The following is a 25,299-nucleotide window of genomic DNA, read 5'->3' on the forward strand; positions in this document are numbered from 1 at the left end:
TCTCTGTTCTTCCCGTCAAGCTGAAATTTAGCCAAATTAGGATACGGATTTTCCTTGATTCTCTGTGATCACAAATGTAATGTCAGATTTTTTCTCCCAGAGAGCTTTTCATCCCACCTCTACTCAGTGCCAAGGTTGTCAGAACGATAATTTATTCATATTTTTGACCTCTGGGGAGGACAGTATCCAAGGGTCAGGGGGTGTTATTGGCTGTCAGGAGGAGAATTCACTGCTCAGAGCCCTTTACCGCGTCACGTTTCATCAGGCCCCTGCCACCGTGCCGAGGCGCTGGCTGCTGTGTTAACCCCCGAAGAGCGACCCTTTCCTTATTAGCAGCTCTGCAATATACGTGCATCCTCGAAGTTCTCCATGTGGAAACCTCCCAGAGGCTGCTTGGTTTTTTCCATAAGGCATCGGAGGTCTGTGATTTCTGCCCCTGCGCTCGAGTCACTGCCGTGACCCACCAGAGCTGCTGTGAGACTGGCCTGGAGGGGCGAAGGCCATGAGCTGGGGGCTGGGCCGTCTCGTTCCTGGGGTCCCTTTCCCGGGGCCCCTCTGCAGTATGCCTCATCCTCGCAGGGCTCAGAGTACAGCTCTTTACCCAGAATGTCAAGACCTGGGCAACCCTGGAAGCGTAATGATTTTTCTGAGAATGCTGCGGAGAGGCCTAGAGGCCGGGGGAGCAATTAATCAATGCTAAATAATAACAATAGTTATTCTGTGATTCATGGACAGAATAAATCCCTCATTCCTGACCCACAATAGACACAGTCTGGACCTGCACCGCAGAGCCCGGAGGCTCATTAGAATTCTTGCCAATCGGCATCTTACAAGTCTTCCAGAGAGCTCTATCTTCGCAGTCATTTTAAATGGTTCAGAAAGAGCTTTTGTAAACCCCACTGTCTTCGGATTGGTTTGTCCCCATTGCCCTTGCGGCAGCTGGGAGGTTAAGATTCTGACAGGGCAATTCAGGCAGCGGGTGAGAGAGATGGGCTCCGTCCGGGCTTTGGAACCAGACAGACCTGTGTCTGTGAACTGGTCCTACCACATTTCTGCTCCATAACCTTCATCACGTCACTTAACCTCTCAGACCTCAGCTTTCTCATTTGCAGAATGAGAGCGATAGTTGTTCCTATGCATAGGGCCATGGAGAAGATTCTGTGAGATTCTGTGAGATACTGAGATGAACTGAGATTTTATTTTTGTCAGAGCTGGTACTGGGAAACCCTCTGATGTGTAAAGGCCCCTGATTAGCTCCCTTGGGGTTGAGCCCCAGAGCCCGGATATTTATGATCACATTTCAGAGGAGGCAGAAACTGTTCTGCCAAGTAGATGAGAGGCAGTGGGAAATGGGGTAGGGGTGGGAGAAGGAAGGAAGGACAAATAAAATGAGCAACAGTGTGCCGAGCACCCTTGCAAGCGGACTTCCCCCACTTCTGGGGAACATTCTAGAAATGCTTGATGAAGCTGGATCCCTAGTGGACGCTGGTGAGGGGGTAGCAGCCTTGGGTCCAGGTGGCCTAGGGCCCAGAGACAGTAGGGACAGTGAGAGGCAGAGGGAGGGGAGCCTGTGGCTCCCACAGGACATCACAGAGGTCTTTTTAGGACCCGGGTTTTGGAACAGGGGAGTCGTGGTCAAGAAATTTTACCTTCAGTGTGAGGGGCAGGGCCCCCAGCAGACAAGCTTAGCACGTGCCTGACTTCTGGTAAAACACTCAGGAAGCAGTTGCTTTCAGGAATGTTCATATTTTTCCGTTGGCCCAGAGGAGCCGGGGTGTCAGGTTCACTCCCGAGGTGGACCAGGGCTGGACGAGCAGTCTCCCACCTTCTGACTCCTACAGCCTTTGAGAAAGAACTAGCAGGACTGAGGGCTATAAGGGGTACTGAAAGGCTGGGCCCCGGAGACCTGGGTCCGACTCCGAATTTTCATCTTATCCCATCATATTAACCATTTATAGACTTCTTCTGTCTTACGTACGCATCAGTATAAATCATTTAGATCCTGAGTTTCTTTTTTAATTCAAATGTACCTGCTTAAGGTTCTGGACAGAAACTCCACTCTGGCTTGTTGCTCTGCTTCTAGGGAGCCCAGCAAGGGTCTCTCCCATTGCAGGTCCCCTCTGCTTGCAATGTTCCCCCTTCATCTCTGCAGGTCTGAACCCCACCAAACCGTCCAGGTCCATTTCAGATGCCTCTTCTCCATGAATATTTCCCTGACCCTGCAGTCAGAGGGTGCCTCCCGGATCGCTTCTCGGCCTTTTGACTAAGATCAAGTGCAGAGGGCGCCTCTTGGCTTGGCATGCCCACTACAGCTGGAGGTTCCCTCTCTGTTGGCACGTGCCACCTTCTGCAGGGCTCAGTGGATACAGGGTGAACGTGTGACATTCACAAAGGATGTACCCAGGCCCTTGGCAGGTGTCCAGATCACAACTTCCACTCATCACTGTGGATAACTGCTTCCACAGAACTTGGATCTCCTATTTAAGAACTATCTTCACTTTCTTTTCACTTTCCCCATCTGTTCAAACACTTACTTTCTTTTGGGAGCCGTTTTGGTTTTACAAAAGCAGCAACGTTTTTACCCCTTCACTCGAATGACTGCATTGACTGGTACTGTTCGATAGAATGTTCTGCAGTGATGGAAATCTATATCTGCACCGTCCAATAGGGTAGTGACCTATGTTATCGAGCGCTTGAAATGTGGCCAGTGCAAGTGAAGAACTGAATTTATCATTTTATTTAATTTTAATGAATTTAATACTAAATTTCAATAGCCACATTAAACATGGGGTTATTTGTTACCATTTGGGACAGTGCTGTCATGGACACTGACAAGAAGAGGATCACACAGGTAGGTGGCTAGGTTCTCTCACCGCCTAAGGAACACGGTTTTGGACTCATGTCCTTGAAGAGTGCACGACTCAAATACAAGTTAAATTTCAGCTTGTCAGAGAGGAGATAGGACGAGTTAAAAATCTTGGCATGCCAAAGCCGAACCGTTTTCTTGTTTTATCTTTACCATCATTACTTCAGGTAGGCTCATTTAAACATTTTCTGTAGCTCACACAGTGCCTTTCAAAGATCATGTGTGTAATAAATATCGGAAGGGGAAATGAGTGGGGATTTTATGACACTAAGCTGTGCTTTGAAAGACCAGCAGCCTCTGGGATTCTCTGCTCTTAAAAACAGATACAGTGAGGTTTGGGGTGAGGCTATCAGGAGATTGAAGAGAATCATTCAATAAATACTGATTGAAGGCACCTTCTGGTACACAGTGATCATGGCGGATGAGTGAAGGTGGAAGCTGTGTCTTTTCTCCCTTACATCACAATAGTTCTGGAAGCTTCCTTAGGGGAACTTTGGTGACCTTATTGGTGTAGTCTGGTGTTATGGCTTGGATTGTGCCCCTTAAAAAGTTGGAGTCCTAACCCCTAGTACCTTAGAATGTGACCTGTTTGGAAGTATGGTCATTTCACATGTGATTAGTTAGGGTAATAAGATGAGGTCCTGTTGGAGTCGGGTGGACCCTTAATCCAGTAGGACTGTATCCTTATAAGAAGAGGGAAGTCTGGACACAGGGAACACGCCACGAAGCAGAGATAGGAGTGCTGTCTCTACAAGCCAAAGAGGGCCAAGGATTGATTGTCCCCACCAGGAGCAAGGAACAGGACAGGAAGGATGCTACCCATCTCGGAGGGAGCGTGGCCCTGCTGACACTTTGATTTTGAACTTCCAGCCTCCAGAGCATGAGAGAATAAACGTCTGCTGTTTTAACCCACCCAGTTTGTGGTACTTTGTCATAGCGGCCCTAGGACCCAAGATAGCTGGTTTATGCTGAGGTGGTGTGGTGCCAGTGATACTTACAGGGGCCCCACCGCTGGTCAGTGAGGATTCGTTGGGCTGCACTATGGCTGGGGGTGGGGAGGGGAAGAGGAGCCGCGGGCCCAGGTGGAATCAGTGCAGCCACCAGCCCCTGGGGAAAGTGTCCGCAGGTGCTTGCACACATTCTGCACCCACCGGGGTGGCGGACTCAGAGCCGAGAGACAGGGCTCTGGCCCAGCTCTACTGCTTACCTCCATCAAGTCTTGCTTCTCTCCTCTGCGAAATGGGGATGCATTGTCTTGGAATTTCCCCCTCACTTTTGCAGCTCGGTTATAATCTCCCCAACTGGATGGAGACCTTTGGAGGGCAGGAATCCCCTCCCCGTCTTCAGGGTGTTCGGATGTACTGGGTGTTGATTACACAAAGCCCCATGAGATCATTGGTCATATCTGCCCCACTTACTATGATAGGCCCAGTGTCGGGTGCTCAGTAGAGATTTACTGAGTGAGTAATACACTCCAAACGAAGATCCTGTACGGAGTTAGTGAGCAGAAGGACCGCACGCCAGGTCTGTCCCTCACATGGTACTTACTGATGCTCACTTTGGGGGTATGGGATGGTATCAGGTATAATGGACCACAGAGAGCTGTCAGTCCTGGATTGCTGTCATCCTTTGCATCTCGGATCAACAAAGCGAGGAGCAGTACTGAGGGGCCAGGCCGCCAGGGGGCCACGGGCCTCTGCTGTTGACCCCACCGCTCCTGGGCTTCCATGTTCCACCCCTGAATTCTAGGAGAGTGGATGGTGGGTAAGGGGAGGCGAGTCCAGGCTTGTTCCGAAGCGGGTGGTGTGGTGAAGGCGTCTCAGAGAAAGGATGGGATTCGGTGGATCGCTGCAGCCTGGAGAGAGTCTGAGTGTTCCCAGCGAGCTTCCAACCAGATGAAATTGTCAGCTCTGTGACTAAGATCAGAAAATCATAACACATTGAAAAAATGCTCAATATTACTGATTATCAGGGAAATGCAAATCAGATCTACAGTGAGATATCACCTCACACCAGTCAGAATGGCCATCATTGAAAAGCCCACAAATGATAAATGCTGGAGAGGCTGTGGAGAAAAGGGAACCCTCCTACACTGCTGGTGGGAATGCAGTTTGGTGCAACCATTATGGAAAACAGTATGGAGATTCCTCAAAAGACTGAAAGTTGACTTACCATATGATCCAGCAATCCCTCTCCTGGGCATATACCCAGAGAGAACCTTAATTCAAACAATATATGAACCCAATGTTCATAGCAGCACTATTTACAATAGCCAAGACATGGAAACCTAATATCCATCAACAGATGACTGGATAAAGAAGTTGTGATACATTTATATTATACAATAGACTACTACTCACCGATAGAAAAGAATAAAATAATGCCATTTGCAGCAACATGGATGGACCTGGAGATTGTCATTCTACATAAAGTAAGCCAGAAACAGAAAGATAAATACCATATGATATCACTTATATGTGGAATCTAAAAAAAGATGAACTTATTTACAAAACAGAAACAGACTCACAGACATAGAAAACAAACATAGTTCCCAGGGGGGAGGGTGGGTGGGAAGGGCTAAACTGGAAGTCTGAGATTTGTAGATACTAACTGATATATATATAAAGTAGGTAAACAAGTTCATACTGTATGGCACAGGGAACTATATTCAATATCTTGTAGTAACTTATGGTGAAAAGAATATGAAAATGAATATATGTATGTTCATGTATGACTGAAACATTATGCTATACACCAGAAATATATGCAACAATGTAAACTGACTATACTTCAATAAACAAATGTATATATATATACAGGAAAAAAGGGAAAATCATAACACGGACAAACAGACAGCAAGAACTGTCTCCTCTCTTTACTAGAGGGTCCTTCCGCCGTCCCTCTCTCCTTTCCTTCTTTTTGGAGCAAAACAGACCGAACATCTTCATGTTTCCATCCGGTGGCCCTGTGCTCACTTACAAAATACATTTCGATCAGATTTGAGCGGGTTCGCCTCATTAGGTTTTTCTGTTCATCCTTGTCAAGATTTCCCGCTTGACCACTGTGGCATCATTTCCTCGGCTGACCATCTCAGAGGAGAGGAGGCAGTGGCGAGGAGGCCTCTGCTGAGAAAGGGCAGGTTTAATAAGGAGTCGCTGCCCCCGCAGCCCCCATGGAAAGAGCACATTCTATTTAACAAGGAGGGTGCTGCGTACATCCTGTTCAGCCGCTCCCTGTCCCTTCTCCGCACCTCCCTGCCCCTGAGCCCCAGCCTCTTTGGGGAAGGGGAGGAGGGCTGCCCTCCTTGATTGAACCTGAACTGGAAACCAGCTCCTGTGAGCTCGGTTAACTCTGAACAGAACTGTGGGCTCCCTCTTCTTCCAAGGGAAAATTTATGGCTCCAATTTTTACAATTTACATCTTTCATTGAATATTCCAGCTTTCTTTCCCCAAGGCTTCCAGCGCAGCTCATGTCAGAAGGGACTACTTATTTCCCAAACCCTTTTGCATTATTAGTTTCATTTATTATTTTTATGTTTTCTGTTGGGTCCATGTACATATCATTTCTGTGAGATCCCTGGAGCAACTGACAGTGAGCTGGGAGCCGTCATCTCTCGGCCAGGGAAGCTAAGATGCTGTCGTGGGTCCTCCAGGGAAAATGTTTCTAGCTTGTGCATTTCAAATTAGTCCCAATTAACCCCTCATCAACCAGCCCCAAAATATCCATGCAGATGTTGTCAAACCTTCTGCTCTCTGTTCCTGTCTGCTTTAGACAGTGCGGGGCTTCAGGGGACAGACAACATGTGATGTTTTAATTTCTCAGAGCTAAGATGCCTTCCTCCCACATCCATTTTTTTTATAATGATAGGTTTTTTTTTGTTGTTTTTGTTTAATTCTATTTATTTATTTATTTATTTATTTATTTATTTATTTATTTATTTGGGGGGGAGTGTAATTAAGTTTACTTTTATTTTTAGAGGAGGTACATGGGGATTGAACCCAGGACCCTGTGTATGCTAAGCATGTTCTCTACCACTTGAGCTATATCCCCCCCCCCAACATCCATTTATGTTTTGGAGACACTCGAAGTCAGAGAAGACTGGAGTTTGAAAACCCATCATTGTTTGAGAGGAGAAAGGCAAACTAATTTGACTTTGCCTTTGAAAATCATGGTATTTCTGTTAAATAAAGGTGAAGCAGCCACAAAGCAGCCGTGCATCCTACGAGATCTGCTGGATCACTGCAGAAGAGCCTTGTGGCATGATTCTGCTCGGTGGAGTGATCTTTACTAGGTGCCCCGTGTCACTTTCAGAACCGGCAAAGACCTTTGACAGAGTCACCTGTCTAGACTGGTATTTAGCAGACAAATGGGTATAAATGAATTCTCACTCAGCTTCTAAGGAGCAGGAGTGTCCCTTAGAAGCATTTCTATTTGTGAGCAAGACAATTGTTGAGAACACATGTTCTGGTAACTCAGGGCAGAAAACTACTTCTTAGGGGCTTAGAAAGACCCCAAAGAGTCACAGTGATTGAATGGCGGTTGCTGGATTGGAAGCTTCTCTGGGGAGACTGCTGTCTTCTCACCTCCCGTCGTCTGCTGTGGTGCCTTGACATGGACCTCGTGTAGCGGGGAGATGCCTAATGTTTACTGATCTTAATCAGTTCATTTCTCTTCACAGGGGTCAGGGGTAACAGGTATCAGCCAGGAGAGGCGTGGAAGCATGGTGGGCTTGAGGACATCGGCCCCTCCTGAGTTGGGACAGTTTTATGGCAGGCTCCTCTGTGTTCCATCACTAGCTCCCATTGCCTGGTCAGCTCCACAGCCCCCCTCCGAACAGGCGCATCGGGTTTGGTCGCAAAGCACTTAAGAAGCTCAAGGTTAAAGGGAAGCCCCTTATTTATTTGGGGCTGAGTCACTCACATATTCACCCATTCCTGGGCTTAGCCCCACGTACCACGTGACTTAACAGGCTGCTGATTTCCAGTTACCCTGGGAGATTTTGAAAATCTTAATGTGAATAAATGCAGTTACATGAAGATCACGTTGAAGGAGAAGTTCATGTTTACATATTTCCCCCCAAAGCACTTCCTCATCCTTTATGTCATTTATACCTCCTTAGCCCCTCAAAAATGACTCATTTTCTGTCTCACACAGGATCCTTTTTAGAAAGTGCTCTTTGAAGTTAAAACAGTTGAAAAGCTAAAACTTTCAGAATGAGGACTAGTCTTGGAAAATCTGACTAAACTTGCATCGGATACATTGACAAAGAAGAATTGATTCAACTTGTGCCAACACGTGGTATTTATTTCTTAGAAATAATAGTAAATTAGGAACAATAAAAAAGAGAGAGGTGTATTTTGAATATATATATATCTTTTTGAAAACCACTGTGTGTTGCCTATTAACCTCCTTGGGAACGGACTCCTGTTCCTGTTGAGGCTCGGTGACACATCCTGATGCCCGTTGCTCTAGCCCCAGATGAATAGTAAGTCTCCGGAAAGGTACTTACAGTCTGTAATACTATTACCGCTCGGTCTGCTGTGGGGCCCCTCAGTCATTTTTTCAATTAAAAAAGGCCCAATGCTCTATTAACCTTTTGTCTGCTGCTCCATCCTTCATAGTGCCATTGCCCTGAGATGACGAACCATGTATTAAAAAAGGCATATATTACTGTAAGCCACCTCTGTGTTCTCTGTCATTAGAAAGATGAAGTATCGTTTTTTTCATTAAAAAATACGAGACAGTTTGTCATACTCACAACTGCCGAGCCTGTCTGCAATCTCTTTGTTATGGGACATGAGAGGTGACTCCCACCACTCCCAGTCCCGTGGGCTGGAAGCTCTACTGAGCCACTCCCCATAGGAGATGGGCCAGTGGAGGGTTTTGTCCTCAAGAGACAAAGCTGTGACCTATTGACATTTTTCTCTTGGTAACCACTCTCAGGTGAAACACTGGCCTTGGTTTATCAGATGCCTGAGCAGTAAATAAAACTGCACACTTCACACCACCCACAACTGCACAGAAAATCAGGTGGCTTTCTGAGTCCTCTTCCTGCCTTCTCATGTAGGAAGCAGCAAACCACTCAAGGAAGCACAAGGTCACTTTTGGCCAAGATGGCAGAGTAGAAGGATGCTTGTAGCTCACCCTCACCCACAAATACACCAAACCTCACATCCACAGACCCACCCAGGCAACCAGAGCACCTGCTGAACTCCAACAGAACATCACCCTCTTCAAAAGACAAAGACGCCACGAATCTGGTAGGAGAAAAGGAAAAAAGAAAGAAGAAAAAGCAAAGGAAGCACGAGGTCTCGGCCATACATTCTGTGCTGTGGATCCTCCCACTTTCAAGTCTTAGAAGAAGCTGCCCAGTGTGACCAATTTGATCAAGTTACCGAAGTTCGAGTCGACGTAGACATTAGCAGACCCAGGTGTCCAGAGTCCAGCCATCATTGTTATGTCTCTGGCACCAAGTGACAGCCATTTAGGGTCAGTGTCCTGGCTTCAAGTTTCCAGAGTACTCAAGGAATTGCCTTTCTTTTCCCAGACTTTGGGGGAAACGTGCCAAGACCACTGGGTCTTTGGAAGCGCACCTTGGCTACACTGACGCGGGTGTGGGAATAGGTTTGATCATGACTGTTGTTAAAACCAGTCAAGCTGCACCTGCTGGATTCCATGTGACCCTCTGCCTATACTTCCAACCAACCATCCCTCTCTGCATCTCCCTTGCTCTTTCCACTTCAGAGTCTCAGGACTTCCTAACCCCTCCAGCCCCTCAGTCAGAACAGACTCATGGGAGAGAAGCTAGCTTCTCATTCGGTTTGTTAAACATTCATGGACCATGTTGATTGGCACCATGGCTAGTTTATGATTTCTGACCTCACTTGTGGAAACTGAAGCAGTTCTTTCATTCATCTCTAATTGAGCACCATTCCTGGGCCACTTGTGAGCTCTTCCAAACCCTGCTCCCCTTCCCCATGGAAGGGACAGATTGTCATCTTCTGGCTTCCCTGTGTCAGATGCTGGGGGAGGTAGGTTTGTGTAGTGGTTTACTTCCTCAATGCCTCTCTGTCCTACCTCCACACTCCTTGCGGCTTTCAATCATCTCTCTCCTCCATTCTAAGGCCACTGTGTTTATTTCAGCCCCTTCAGCTTCCTTCAGGACTTGGCTCCAAGAACTTTCACTATACTCTCACTCCTGTATCTTCCATCACTCCTTCTCCATTGGCTTGGTCCATTGGCTTTTCTCCTGTTAACGTCAATGAGAAGATCAACACAACACTCCTTCCTTCCCATCCACTGGATGGCTGTAGCTAACTCCTACCAGCTCACAAGAGCTGACTGTTAAAATGTCAGCAATTTTGTAGGACAGTTGACATCATGTTGGTAGCTTGAAATCAGCCATGAGTATTTACGCTACAGACATCTCAGGGCTTTATTTTTGTGTCCTGAGAATTGTTGTTAAAATTTACGAGCATATCACTACTCCCACCCCCATGTTCCCAACTACCAGCATATCTCCCCTTCTCTTTAAAACCAAAGTTCTTGAAGAGTGGCTTATACCCCTCTACCTCCCTTTCCCCAGATTACATCTGCTATCTCCAAAAGCAATGAAGCTTTTGTCTCCACTCTTAGCAACAATCTCAGCCGATCTTAACACTGCCTCATTTGGTGCACCATTCTCACCTGGAGACCCTCGCTTTCCTGAGTCTCCTTTGTTTGATGTGACACTCTCCTGATCACCCTCCCTCTCTGATCACTCTTTATCTTGTCCTCTGGGTCCTGAGATGCTGTCTGTGTGCTTCTTCCCTTGTCTCTAGAGTCACCAATCTTATCCACTCCAGGATGTCAAATATGACCCACACCCTCTTGATTTCTGTAGCAGATGCTGTATGTACACTGCACCATGTCTGCTCAGCCCGCTGGATTTTAATGCACTGGTCCTGAACGTCTCCCTGCACACCTTAGAATGCTCTGGGTGCCTCTGTACTTTCCTGCCTCAGAGATTCTGCTAAAGCTGTGGCAGGCCATGCCTCAGTGCAGGAAGTATGGAGGAGTTAACAATTTCTGGGTGCAGCCCTCAACCAATGGAGGGATGTGGTAAGTGGGTAAATGTTTCAGCTTCCCATCTTTAGAGGAATTGTTCTGTGGTGGTTACTACTGTGTAACCTCAGAGAGTCTCCAGTGAGACTGAGCACCAGTTGCCCCCTGAGACAAGCAACTCAGTAACACACCCTTTATTGGCTTTTCTTCATTCCCCATCTCACTTTCCCCTGGCCTTTGTTCCCTGGTGTCACCTCCCAACTAAACTACCTGTGCCCAAGCCTGTGCCTCAGGTTCTCTTTTGGGGGGACCCCAAACTAGAATACTCCATGACTGAAATTTCAGTGCCAGACTCACTTCAGAGCTCCAGACCTGTAGCACTGATAGATGTATATTATCTCAAGGGCAACATGACCCATGATGCCTGCTCCTGTCCCTCGGACACTCTCTATGCTCTGGGTTACTCCATGACAGCACGATCCCCTCAAGTTCCTAAGCTAGAAATTCCACAGCTTTTTTTTCTCTTTTATTTCGTCTACCTCAGATTACTCACTAAGACTTATAACTTTGAAATGACTCTCAAATTTGTCCTCTGGGCTGAGGAGAAATTGGTGGAAAATCCTCAATTCACCAGAGGCTCTTCTCCTCCAGCAAAGAAATTATGCAAGCCTCCACCCGGCATTCACAAAACGAAAGGGTCGTGAAGGTTTTGCAGGTGCAAAATGCTCTCAGGACATTGGAAAGAGTATGTTTTCTCTACAAGTATGTGAACTGTAGCTGAGTTGTCTTCTTCCTTCTTCACAAGAAGTGGCTGCTGGTTCAGATACGAAATCACAGAAATTGTGGCTTAGTTTGATAAGCTTTGTTTTTGAAATACCAACCAACTGAAGAAGTAATTATTGTAGTATGGTAAATAACCATTGCTCGTTGGGTCAGTCTTGCTTCCTCAAACTTCTGCAGGCTAGGCTCCTCTTACCAGCGCTGGGGTCCTGGCATGTGCTTAAGTAGAAGGGATAAGTGAATGCATGCTTCTGATGCTCTAAAGCTCTAACTGCCAGGGCACTACTCTATCTTCAGAATTGCTAGACAAGAAGTATCGTTTCATCAAATATCACCATTGAAGTATGGCAGCCCTTCCCCAAAAGACTACAATTTTCTAGACCGGCAGTTGACCCCAGATTCCTCCTGAGACAATGATAATCCTTCTCCCAGGAATTTGGAGTTGAGATTCAGACAGGCTGGCTCACTTAGTTGCCAACTCTGGCCCTGATGTGGCACTGTTAGTCAGCGCCGATTGATTTGACTGTTGAGGCTGCCATATTGGGGCAGCCATTTTGAGGCAACGATCAGTGATTGGCATTGACAGGCACGAGACAAGCCAAGTTACAGAAAAAAGAAGAAAGATGCAGAGAGAAATGTAAGTGAGCACTCAAGAGACTCCAGAGAGAGGCAAATTCTAGTTTTTTGACATAAACATTGCTGGAAGAACATCCTTACACATGGACATCTTTCCACAGCTATGATTATTTCTTTGTGATAACTTTCTATAAATGGAGTTTCTGAGTCAAAGAATATGTACATTTTAAGGATTTTTATATATGTTGCCAAATGATCCCTGAAAAAGTTTTGTATCAGTTTCTACACCTATTGATAGTCTGTGTCTGAGTCCTAGTTCTGATACTTCCTAGACATTATCCTATACAGAAAAAATTGGGAACAATTTGAAGAAAATAAACATACATTTCAGAGGAAAGGAGATAAAAATGGTTATTTAATATATGGAACGATGCCCAGACTCACTTATAATAGAAGAAATGCAAATTGAAAATATCTTGAGATACCACTTTTTACTCATCCATTTGGTAAGTTCCAGAAACTTGATATCATACTCTGCTGGCAAGGCTGTGGAGAGACAGGCACACTCATGTATTTTGGGTGCATGTGTAAATTGATAAAACCCTTAGAGAAAGCAATTTGGCAGCATTTTCTGAATTAAAAATGCATATATCCTTGGTCCCAGCAATTTCACTTCTTGGAATTCATTCTACAGATACCTTGGCCTATTTGGGAAATGACGTATGTTCAGGGTTTTTCATTGCAGCATTGCTTGCGAGAGTCAAAGACTGGAAACCATCTAAATAAATTATTGCACACCTATACAATAAAAAGCTACATAATGATAAATAGAGAAGTTTTTGATACACTAGACATTAAAAGTTGTCTAGTATATGTTGTTAAGAGGGAGAAGCTATGTGTGTGAAACTGTATATATAATATGCTATGTTTTATTTAAAAGGGAGGAAAATAAATGATAATGAATACCAGTATTTGCTTGTGTATATGTATATAAACTCTGGACATGTACACAAATTCTCATAGAAGTGGTTGCCTGTTTGGGGTGTGGTGAGCCCTAGGCAGATGGGAGACAGGGGTGGGAGAAAGACTCGTCACTGTATTCTTTGTTTTTTGATTTGTAACAAAAAATTGATTTAAACAAAAAATAAAATGAAAAAAATGCAAAAACCACTCACTTTTGTACAATTAAAATTTTTTTATTTGCCTTTAAATATTTAGTGAATTTGAATATTTTTTATAAGCCTGTTGGCCATTTGCATTTCTTATTTGGGAATTATGCCATTGAGATCCTTTGATGATATTTTTAAAAATTCAAATTTCTTTTCTTATTGATTCTAAGTGCATCCTATAGCTTAAGAATACTAACCTCTGTCTCTCACGTTTGTTTCTTGTTTTCCCCAGTTTGTTGTGTATTCTTTAAACTTTAACAGTATTTGATTTGGTATATTGGAGTTTAAAATTCTTTATGGAATTGAGTCTATCTGTTCTTTTATTTGTAAACCTTCCTTTGCAAGCATTAGAAAATTTTCTGGTCTAAGATGAGATATTCACCTATGTTTTCTCCTAGTTCTTCTAGGGTTATTTTCATGTAAATCCTGAACTCTTTTGGAATTTGTTTTTACGTACTGTACAAAGCTAGAATAAAGCTTTTCTTTTTAGCAGATTGCTAGCCAACAACCCAAACAATTTATTGGCTAAGTCATCCTTCACCCACTAACTTGAAGTGCTGCCTTTATCATAAAGGAAATTATTTTCACTCATGGGCCTGTTTATGGACTTTCCCTTTTGCTGCTCCACTGACCCACCTAGACCTGCACCAGACCACCCTGACCCTCGTTAGGAAACCACTGCGTTCTTCTGAGCTCAGAGCCCTGTGCTTCCACACAGCACTTGCTGGACCGTGGGCAGCATCCCCGTGGCGTGGTCCTCACATGCTCTGGTGGGGACGGGTGTGCTTGCCCTCCGGCTCCCACTGTATCTCAAGGGCATTCTTCCCTTCCCCGCCAGTCCCTGAGCCCTTCAAATATTAGTCTGTATCTTCTATTTTTTATACTTCCCCCATGTGCCTACCATCTGGCAGAGCACACAATTCTGGTTTCAACTGTGGAACAGTAGAGATTCCAGCTTGGTTGCTTAATAGCATTTTTATGTTATCTGGGAAAAGAAACTTATCCACTCTGACCCTCAGAATCTTTGCTGTCAAAACGAAGATAATAATCCTTACCTCATAAAGTTAGTGTGAGGATTAAAATAAGTAATACTCTTAAACATTCCTGGCACAGGCCCTGATGCATAGGAGGGCCTCAGTGTGGGCTCATTTGTCCATTCATTTAAGGTTCTTCTTCATCAAATATAAATGAATGTTTTGATTGGTTCATTCTGTCTCCATCATCACGAGCTTGGCTGTGCTAAATTAACTTCTTCTGTAATAGCTTCTTAGGCAAGGGACTAGGCAAGCCTGCCGATGGACTCCAGATGGCTTAAAGGCAGATAAGATCCCAGACCACCTTCAGCTGGGGTTTTGACCATTTTGGGGTGTTCAGAGAGGACGGAATAAAGAGCACTGAGCTTGGTGGGGAAGCAGGAGGCTCTGATGTGTGCATGTGCAGATATGCATGTGTGTATGTGTGTATATGTTTTTATACACCTGTACTTACGTATATTTGTGTATGTATGTGTTTCTATGTATTTAATGCATTCAGTTTTTTTGTTTGTTTCCAACAGTGACCAGAGAGTACAGGTTCTGGAGATGCAGAGAGTTTCGGGTGCTCCCAGGTATGTGTTCTGCTTCATGCTCTCTCTCCCCTCCCACTCTCTCCTCCTGCCTCTCATTTTCTCCCTCCCACACCTGTGCTCTCTCCAGGAGACTCAGTGTCTCTGTGGGAGCTACCAGAGTTTCTAAGCTCAGCTGTCAGTCAAAGTTCCCTTCTCTGGAGAGTGCAGTGGAATCTGTCGGTGTCAGGGAAGAGGGTGGGAAAGTGAGAAGAGGCACAGGAGTCAGATGTGAATGTGCATGAAGCCAGGGCCCCGGGGGCGGCGAGAAAGGCTTCCTGACCTCCGGCACAGTAGTTTTCCCCTTCTTCCTCCCGGCTCCTGCACACACTGCTCACTCCCGGATTCACCTCTGTAATCGTGTATCTGCATATCTGTTTTCTCACTAGGTAGTGAGCACCTCACGCCACGTGTTGATTACTTTCTAACCCCTTGATCCTAGCACAGTGCCTGGAATATAGTAGACACTCAGTAAACACTTGCCGTATGGACAAGTGAGTGCGTGACTGCGATGTATGCTCTGTGGCCCAGTAGAGAGTTTCTACAGTGCTATGTGACCTTGTCACTCGCCGCCTCTCGTGTGGCACAGCCAAGGATACACTGTGCTCCCTAAATGAATCAATTGACCTGTTCCTGAGTGTCAGGGGGTGGCTTTGAGAAACTGAGCTCGGCATCTTCTCTGGCTTAATCACAATGGAGCTTTGCATCCTGGCTCCGGGACTCTGTGAAGCTGAAGACAATGCAGGTGCGTGCAGTCTGCCCTGCCTCTGTCCCCGACCAGAATGAAGCATCTGCCTCGTAGTTTCCAGTAGTTTTAAAGTAGGGGCTTTTAGAATAAGATCAAGGGAGCCTGAGTCCTGCATCAGTTACCTAAGTGGCCCTGGGCGACAACTTGACTGCTCTTTTCAGTACTTTTAACGTGGGAAGTAGAGCCTTCCTCAAAGGGTTGGTGTCAGGTTTCGGTGGAATAGCACTTGGGAAGTGGTGAGCGCTGTGCCGAGCAAACAGTAGGCGCTCCGTACACGTTAGCAGTTATGACTAAGCTACATCAAGGTGTTAGTGAGAAGCTGTAATGGAGTAGATGAAAGTGTGTGGGTGGGGAGGGAGGGATGGACGGAGAGAGGGAGGGAGGGAGGGCGGGCAGATCGCTGTTGCGCTTTCCCTCACTGGCTCTGGGACGCACACCGTGTGACTAGTGAGCATCACTTAGAGGCGTTCCTGGCACTGCAGAGCGGGTGTACGTCCAGGTGCAGGGTTCTTTTCCAGGCCTTATAGTCACCGCCCACGAGAGCGCGCAGCTAGGTCACTGAGACTGTTTACTGCTCTCTTCTGTTTTTTGGATCCGAACAAAGTCCTAGAGATAGAATGATTTCCATACTGATCGCTCAGAGCACATCGATCGAACAACCTACTGTCTGCCAGGGGACCGAAAGATGAATTAAGCACAGTGTCCACCCCACCCTGAGGAGTTCCCAATCTACTTGCAGAAACAAGGTTAAAAACTCAGAAAAAGCTAAATCTTCATCCAAGGGTTGAATCACAGCTCAAAACATCCTGCCGCAAAGGCAGCGCGTTACCTCCGTCCGGTCCAAAGGAGGGAGCGACCCAGGCGGAGGGCGCTAGTGAGAGAGGAAGCCCTGGACAAAGAGGGTGGGTGGAATCTGGGCCCCAGAGGAGGATGTTCCAGGGGGAGCTGTGGGGAGATGGAAGCCGTCTTCTAGTGGCAGAGGGTAGACCAGCCTGAACGGAAAGGAGAGTCCCGGGCGGGCGGGACTTCCACGCTGAATCTGGGAATCGGGAATATATTTGGAGCCACGTGTGGTTTTTGAGCAGGGAGGCGACGCGATGCATGTGACATTTTCCAGAACTTCTACTAAAGGCTTTCCTGAGGATTCACACCTCCGCCGTGAATGTGAGACCCACACTTGAGAGAGGCCGGGGGCCCCTACCCGGAAGCTTTTCCCGCATGTCCAAGGCCATTAGGGCCTGGCTGCTGCTCACTCAGCCCCGGGTTCTGTTTTCTTAGGAGCTGTTTTCTCACATCTTTTGTGACATTAAAAAAAAATAAAAATAAAAATCATGGTTTTATTTGGTCTTGCAGCAGCTCCCTGCAGAATGAGGAGCATGAGTGACTCGCCCGGTTTACATATTAAGTTAGTGTCAGGTCTGGGGTGCTCCTGGACTCACATCCAAATTTCCTGAGCCCCAGTTCAGGGCAGCGGCTCCCACAGCAAGCTGTTCCGGGAGCCATGCCTGGTCCTGAGCGTTAGATACAAAAAGCAGGGAAGAGCTGAAGTTTTTGCCTTACATCATCAGAATAGAAACAGTTTTCCCCCAGATTTATCTTCAAAATAGCTGGCAGGCATTTAGGAAATGAGAAATGGTAGTCAAGGCACCTAAGAAAAAGTTACCTTCAACTCCTCACCCATCCCAACAGGCTAAGGTTTGTCCATGAACCTCAGTTTGGGACCGGTGGCCCACGGGCAGGAGCCAAGCAGACAGTTGGCCATTGGACCCCCAACGGGAACACCCTGTCCAGTGGGCCTGATGGCAGTAGGGGGAGAGAGGGGGGTTTATTGCTGAGAGCACATGGTTACCATGGATGCAGCTGGCTAGGCAGACTCAGGGCCCCCCTGAATCAACCCGAGAAAAAGCCCATTTACCCCTCTGTGGCCCCTTTCAAGCCAGGTCTGGAGACCCTCCAAGAAGCTAAATAAATAGGAAAGCCAGGAGACAGCAACCCAGTTTGGCAATTAGCCTGCATCAGGCCAGGAAGATGGATCTTCAACTTCAAGGAAATTGGCAAGAAGAGCAGAGGGAACCCTTACATTTTTCTTTCCCATCCTGGGTCTCTTTCCAGTGAGTTGAAAAATCTATTTTGCAAAATATATGGGCCCAGAAAGAACCCAAACCTAAGACGAGTTTTTGCCATTTGATGTATCGCCCCCTTTATTTAAAATGATGAAAGAGAGAAAATGTTTTTCAAAGTGACATCATTTATCTTATGATAATCAATGAAACTTCATAAACTAATATATTAAAGAAAACATCTAAGTTCAAACCAAGCAAAAATGCAAGAGGTCTTTGAAGTGACCCCAGGGCTCTGAGGGGGTGTGCAGTGGTCTACTCGGTTCCCCCTTCTGAGGTCTGTTGTGCTGGTCCTTTAATTTTCTGGCTCCTCTTTCCCGCCAGCCAGGTGGCTGATCAGTAATAAACCACTGGGCCCATCGCTCCCGGCCCTTCCCTGCTCGTACTGTCATACTGTCGTAAATACGAGACCCACTTGACACCCTCTGCTTGGAACTGACCTTGACAGGACACCTCTGCCCACTTCTCTGGGCTCCCCTCTTTTCCAGGGAAGCTGGCCAAGCAGGTTTGATCTTCCTGGAAACCCTTGGCCAGTAGAACATGGGGCCTCAGGCAGAAGAGGGTTCATCCTTTCCCTGCATTGCTGTTCCAGGCCCATGCGGTTTGCTCATGTTCTCATGATTCCCCGGCAGAGAGGAGGGGCTGGGAACAAGCCCCTCCTTCCCTCGCCCTCCTGCATCCTCCAGCCTGTGCCGGAGGCAGTGTGGCACAGCACCGGGGAGGCCCGCTTCAGGGTACTTTTCCATTTGCAATAGTTTCTGACCCCCTTTGGTCTGCAGATGCCCCGAATGCAATGGAAAAGCTGCAGCGCCAGTAGTTTGCCTTCCTGTTAACTTCCCCAAAGGCCAAGGGAGGGAAGCTGCCTTGTTTGGAATAAGAAGGTGTGGAGGAAGGTTTAGGTTTATGGGGAAGCAGAGGGGTTGCGTCTCTCTGACTGTGATCTGAGGGCAGTAGAAGGCTTCCTCTCACCCAGTATCTTACTTCCCAAAACATCTCAGGGCCTGGAGCTTCCCCGTGGTGTTTATGCCACTGCCCTCCCTCTGCGAGAATCCTGTGAATGGATGGTTTGAAGGGAAGGCCCAGTGTCTATTCTTTGGAACTAACACTTTCCTGGCAAAACCTGGAAGAAAAGTCGGGGAACGGGCCCCTCTGTGCCCCTGCCTCCCGCCCCATGGAATGATCTGGTTAGTGTGACCAGTGGCTGAAAGAACTGGTGTTGGGGGCACATACTGAGGCCATTCGCTCCTCCACATCAACCCAGGGGTTTGGGGCATGATTTTCTCCTCCAGGTCTCCTTCCTCCTTCCCTTCTTCTTCTTCTTCTTTTTTTTTTAAGACTCAAGACTTCATGAAAAGGCCTAGATGTCTATGCAGCTGGCTGTGGGGTGCTGGGCAAGGGAGGCAGCGGGAGACCATGGGAGAGGCTGTTTTTCCTTCCCCCCTCCCCGGCTGAGGCCCACCACGGTTTTCTCTGTAGGAGGATCATGAAGAATCTGCTGGCCTAGAAAACAAGGGCTCCCAAGACAGTTTCTCATCCATAAAAAGGGGACTGGATGTATTTGTCACTCTGCTGAGCATGAGAGTGACAAGGATACATGAGACTGGGGTCTGCGGTCAGGAGCTCGAGGTGATGGTAGGGAGGCAGTGGGACCGGACCCTGTGGAGTCCGGTTGTCACGGGGCCGGTGTACTTGGGGTACGAGGGGCGCAGCAGAGGAGCATCCAGGGCAGAGACTTTAGAGAAGACGTTGAGTCTCCTGAAGGTCCCTGAGCTCTACAAGGGTGTGGACTCTGCTCAGAAAGTATCCCAAGAGGGCTGTGCTCACGGGCAGGGAAGCATTCTGTTCTTGACCGTCTCCAGTTGGTGGTTGGGACTTCGTTCCTCCATTCCCTCTAAAGTTACTGAGAATCCTCTGTGTTCCAGGGACCGTGTTGGGCCCTGAGGTTAGAAAGATGAGATGCTTGGATGACGTCACCACGAGGTGACAAGCATCAAAGGAAGGCGGGCAGAATCACAGAGAAGGCTGCTCTGACATTGTTGCTACAGAACCAGTTTCAGCAGCCCCGAACCTTCCAACTATTTATTTGTTGAATCCACTGGAGTTGCTATAGGCCCTGTTTCCAAGGAGCCTAATGTGGAAAACTGACATGTGAGTGGATGAGTATCAACGGATAATGCTGACGGTGGTCTGGGGACACAGAACAGGGGCACTGTACTGGACCTTCCCAGAACTACTTTCCACCCTTCTTCATCTGCTCTGGTCCTGAGACGTGGCCCTGGGAGGTCTGCATTAGTGGGCTTCCTTATCCTCTGCCTTCCAGCTGGGCTGGGACAGTGCAAGTCTCTGCCAGGAGATCAGGGGCTGAGATGAGAGTGAAGTCAGGGTATTTACTCCCTCCACCCCAGCTTCCTCCTTGCATGGTCACCCTTTGGAGTGAGTTCTCCTAACAAAGGCTTTTGTGGGGCAGCCCTCTCCTGCAGCCACGACCGCTGCTGTCTCCGGGCTCTGGAACCTATTTCCTTCTCTAGCCCTTTTAGACCTAGTGATGGACCCTCTCTCTCTCCACCGTGCTAACCCCTGGGGCTTTGCCCTCCTTTGCTGGTTTCCCTTAACCCTGTCCATTCTTTGTAAGGGTCCTTTCATCAGTTTCTCACCCAGGTACCCTGATCGAGTGCACTATCTGTTTTCCTCTGGGGCCTGGCCACGCGGGTCCCTGGGGCACACTTCTGCCCCATCATGATGCTAGGCAAATCTCTAAAATCCTATAAATGCATATGAAATAGATGCTTGTACATCGCTGTGTCATACTTGGTCTCATAAGAACCCTGCGGTGGAAGCAGAAGGGAAACTGAGGGCCCCAGGAGGAAGGGCTAAAGCAGCTGAGTGAGTGTTGAGGCTGGCACCTTTGACCTCAGGAATGGCAGGCCCTACGCTAAGAGGGAGGGGGGCCCTCCTCCGTCGGAGCCCTCTCTGATGCAGGGGCTGGTCAGCACAGCCTCTGTGAGCTGTCGCTGTACCTGCTGCCACCCCCCGCCCCCCACTGTGTTGCAGAGTGGGAACTGCCGTCCCCAGCCCGCAGCCAGCCCTTTGTTCCACACTAACAACGAAGCGTGTTCTACGGGGAGCTGGGGGTTCCACTTCGATTTTCAGGACCTACAAATAACACTCTACAGCACATCGTTTGCTAGAAATTACCCAGAGTTCAGCTCTTCCGCGCTCATTCTGCTCCACGGAAAGCAGCCGCAGCAACAATCGATGGCTTTGCATGGTCTCTGACTGTCCACTAGCTCTTGTTTGGCTGGCTTTATTTTGCTTATGCCGTCCCAGCTGTGATTATCAATACGTGCGTTCAAACCACCCCTGCCTGATTGTAGCGGTAGTAATAAGATTTGGTCGGGGGCTTGTCGATCTACCACGCTCTGCGAGGTTACAGTCTCTGGACTGAGGGAGGGTAAGTGAGGGAGCAGGGAGTGGGGAAGGAGGAGGGGAGAGATAGTGAGAGAGCCCAGAGGGGACTCCAGGAGGAGGGAGGAGAGAGGAGGAGAAAGCAGAGTAGACTCACCACCCGGCAGGGCAGCTCACCGCTCCATTTCAAGCAAACTTGAATCCTAACCCATCCCTCTCTGAACTCAGGCTCTCCGCCTTCACACACCAAACCTCTCTCTAGAGCCAGCTGTTCCCTGTCACCCCTTCAAGCCTTTAAATACAGGCAGATAAACCCCGCGCCTTCCAGGATACAAGAACATGTTCAAGCAATTACCACGGCTTTATGATAATGCAAGTTCAAGGGGCTTATGCGTCGCCGGGTCTGGAGGAGAGAAAATGAACTCCTGAATCTTTCACATTGTCTTAAAAAGTCTTAAAGCAAAAAGGAAATGTTTTCCTGGTCGAATGGGGGTAGGGATGGGGATTGTGCCACTAGCTGATTTGCAGTTCCCAGGCTAGTCTGAAATTTTGTTTCAAATCTTCAGTCAAGCCCATGTTTCTTTAGCAAGCAGCATCACATTTCAGTTACGCAAATGTTCTTCCTCAGTTCTCTTGTAACTCACCTAAGCAAATGCTTAAATTTATGATTCTCTTGGATGTTCAAAACTGGCCAATAGCTTGTCTGGGACACTAGGTGGGCCTAAAAATATCTTGGGGCATGTGGGTGAGTGTTGTGTGTTATGTGCATGAATATTGCTGGGCAATTCGAGTTTGACATGGCCATTAGAGACATGCAGAATTCAATCAGTTAATACATTAATATCCATACAAGTTGCATAGCCCTAACAGAGGGGAAGAATAAAAATAAATCAGGACAGAATGGAGTGGCAAATAGATTTTTGAACCCAATCAAACATACAGTTACCTGAGGAGAGGTTATAGAAACTGCATGACTTGAAAATTAGCTAAAATTGCAACCTGGGGAGAACCAGATGATGTGACCACTCTATTCCTTGAGTTTGGAAAACCAGGAGCAGTGACTGCAAACATGGCTTTAGCCTGGATGCTGGAGTTGCAGACAATAATCTGGTCAAATATTGGTTAATACCCTTGGTCATTTAAGAAGCCTCTCTAATAGAGAGAGAGAGAAAAAAAAGGCCTGGGAAGATAACCCTCAAATTTGTTTAGGACAAAACTGTTTCCTTAGAGTGTATGTTTTAACCCAGCAGTTTTTAAAATTAAAAATATGAACATTTAAAAGAATCAAATTGGTAGCAGGGGTGTTTTCATATTAGGGATTGCTTTGTGTATTTGTTGTCTTCATTTTGTAACATTGAAGAGAATTTGTCTTCGTAGAAACAGCTCAGTCCTGTAATCTTCATTTAAAATGAAACTGAGTGATTCATGAGGCTTATGATGTTCAGTGGAAATCTTATAAAATTAACACACAGGGTTAAAACATTTAGGAGAACCTAGGATTCACCATACTCATAAGTTTAATTTATTAGATTTGTAAAAATGTAAGTATCTGGGAGGTTTTTGTTTATTAAATCAGTCAAATGAGGTGCTCAAAAAGGAAAGAGACCATAGTACATTTATAACTGCAGTTTAAAATGTTAAAAAAAATTTAACTTTATAAATGGAATCCACCATGCATCAAGCTCTCCTTTAAAGTGGTTGTTAAAATGTGTGAGACTCACACATACAATCATGAGATTTATCAGTTAAATGTAAAAGCCTAAGTTAGAAGCAGGTTTTTTAATTTGGCTCTTTAAGGAGAAACAGGAGAACATAATGGGTAAGAGCTTGATTGTTGGAGCCAAACTGCCAGGGTTTGAAACCAGCACTGCCGTTGAATTGCTGTGTGATCCTGGGTGGGTGGAGTCACCTGGCTGTGCCTCAGTCTTCTCACCTGTAAAATGGGCATGCTGACATTAATAGCAGAATATTAATAGAGCATTAAATAAGATAGTAGATGTAAGCTCTTAGACAGTCCCTGCTGTCTAATAAGAACTCATTAAATGTTAGCATTCATCACTAATAAACTGAAAATCTTATTTCCGAAACAAAACCTGAAACCATTTTTTCTGCATACAAAAACCCACCTATGAGGACATCAAAAGACCTCACACAGTGACGTGTGTGTGTATATAAGGTGCTTTTGGCATAATCCAAAGAAGTCCTTTGAAATATGAAAAAATTCAGTCACTTCAGCCTTTTCCCCTCTTAGTTCTGAGTACTTGGCACTAACTTGCCTAACTTGTCTGGGCTGGTCAAAAGTCAGAAGTGCTGGTGCAGGGGCACCGTCTCCAGATGTGGCTCCAACCCCTGCCTCTGCTTCAGTGGCATCTGGGAGCCTCAGACATTTCCGATCTGAGGATCTCTGCCAGAATCAGAACGTGGCGTTCCGACTTCATTAGCACCCAGTCATGTCTAGTAGCTAAGGATTCAGGAATTATGTAATGACCTAAAGTAATGCGGACTTGATTGTACTTATTGTTCTTATGATTTGGGAGACCCTTGCAATAATAACCCTCTGGCTTCCCAGCTCACTTTATTAGACTGATCTTTAGTATCTTTACCCAAAGCAGCACATGGAAGCAATCCCATGCTCAGAGAGTCTCTCCAGTCTTGAGCTTCAAATTTTGGCAATGGACTAGAACTTCCAAATAGCTACTAAGTTTTAGAATTCTCCCCATGAACCCAGGAGACTTAGCTTATAAGCGTCGCTTTCTTGCTCCAATAGTTTCGAGTCTGTGCATTTTCTTGGCCTCTGCACAAATTTGAAGTTACTTGGAAGAGTGGGAATGTGTTCTTTCCATGAGGCGTGCATGGAGAGGCTGGTAAAGAAAAGTGGTGAAGATTTGGGGCAGGAAGAAAGAAATTTTAGCCTTGGGGTTAAATATAAAATTATTCGGAATACAAACTCAGCTGATAGGTAGCACCTAATGCAACTCTGGAAAAATCCTTCTAATTGCTGAATTCAACCAGAGTCCACCAAGAAATTAAGCACTAAGATACACAGGTGAACAAAGAAGAAAAAAAAAAAAGGGAGAGCCAGCCAAACTCCACTCTCTTCACTAGTACTTTGTTCTGTTTCCATTTTAGCCTCAGCTAGCCCCCAAACCTCCCATCTCTGTCCCTTAAAGCGCACACACACTTACCCACATTCACTATGATTTTTTTCTGCATAATATAGTCAACCAACAAATCTATTTTTATGCTAACCACCTTCAAATGTGAAAGACAACTGTACTTAAAATTACAGTGTTGTGAAGTTGAATATCATCTTAATCAAATGCCCTGATTTTACAGATGGTGGGACTGAGGCCCAGAAGTCATCGGTAACTTACAGATGAGAATTCAAGGCCTTGTGTTTCAGGGCCCCTTTCTGCCTACCATATTTGTTTGCTGGTTCAAGGATACAGTGAATACAGTTTTTTTTTTTTTTGCGGGGGGGAGGTGATTAAAATTGTTTTGGATCCAGAGAGAGGAGGTAGTTACACAACAACATGGATGCACTAAATGCCCCTGAGTTGTGCACTTTAAAATGGTTAATTTTATGTCATATGAATTTCACCTCAATAAAAGCGTCTTAAAAAAAGAGAATACAATGAGAATGGATTATGCCAGAGCCCGTTATTAACTGTATAGGAATAAATCCACTTGAACAGTGTCAGCCCCCGAAGGTGAGTGTTATTAATTCAGCCCCCCAGTATCATGGTGGTCCGCTGTACAGCACTGGGTAAATAAGGCTCTGTGTGTTGGCTTTCATCTCTCTTCAGTTTTAAGACCAGCACTGTTGTTTCCAGGGTACTGTAATGTCGGGGAATTACATTTAAGCCATCCTTAACTCCTCCAGCCCACATCGATCTTTCACTTCTCTGAAACTCCACCACTTACAGCCTGAACCAGATGATTTAGAACTTAATTATGTTCTATCTGGTGCTGTTCTTTAATTGTTTGA

General features: G+C 46.3%; 1 long non-coding RNA gene across 1 annotated transcript in view; it reads left to right on the top strand.

Annotated features, from left to right (window-relative positions):
* Positions 1-24,776, top strand: part of LOC140690472 (uncharacterized) — a 131,023-nt gene extending 106,247 nt beyond the window's left edge. The window contains exons 3-4 of the long non-coding RNA XR_012065773.1: positions 14,991-15,041; positions 24,648-24,776. This is a non-coding gene — a long non-coding RNA (uncharacterized lncRNA). The remainder of the gene's footprint in view (positions 1-14,990; positions 15,042-24,647) is intronic.
* Positions 24,777-25,299: the final 523 nt, after the last annotated feature.

Source organism: Vicugna pacos, chromosome 30 (assembly GCF_048564905.1).
Source record: "Vicugna pacos chromosome 30, VicPac4, whole genome shotgun sequence".
NCBI lineage: Eukaryota > Metazoa > Chordata > Mammalia > Artiodactyla > Camelidae > Vicugna > Vicugna pacos.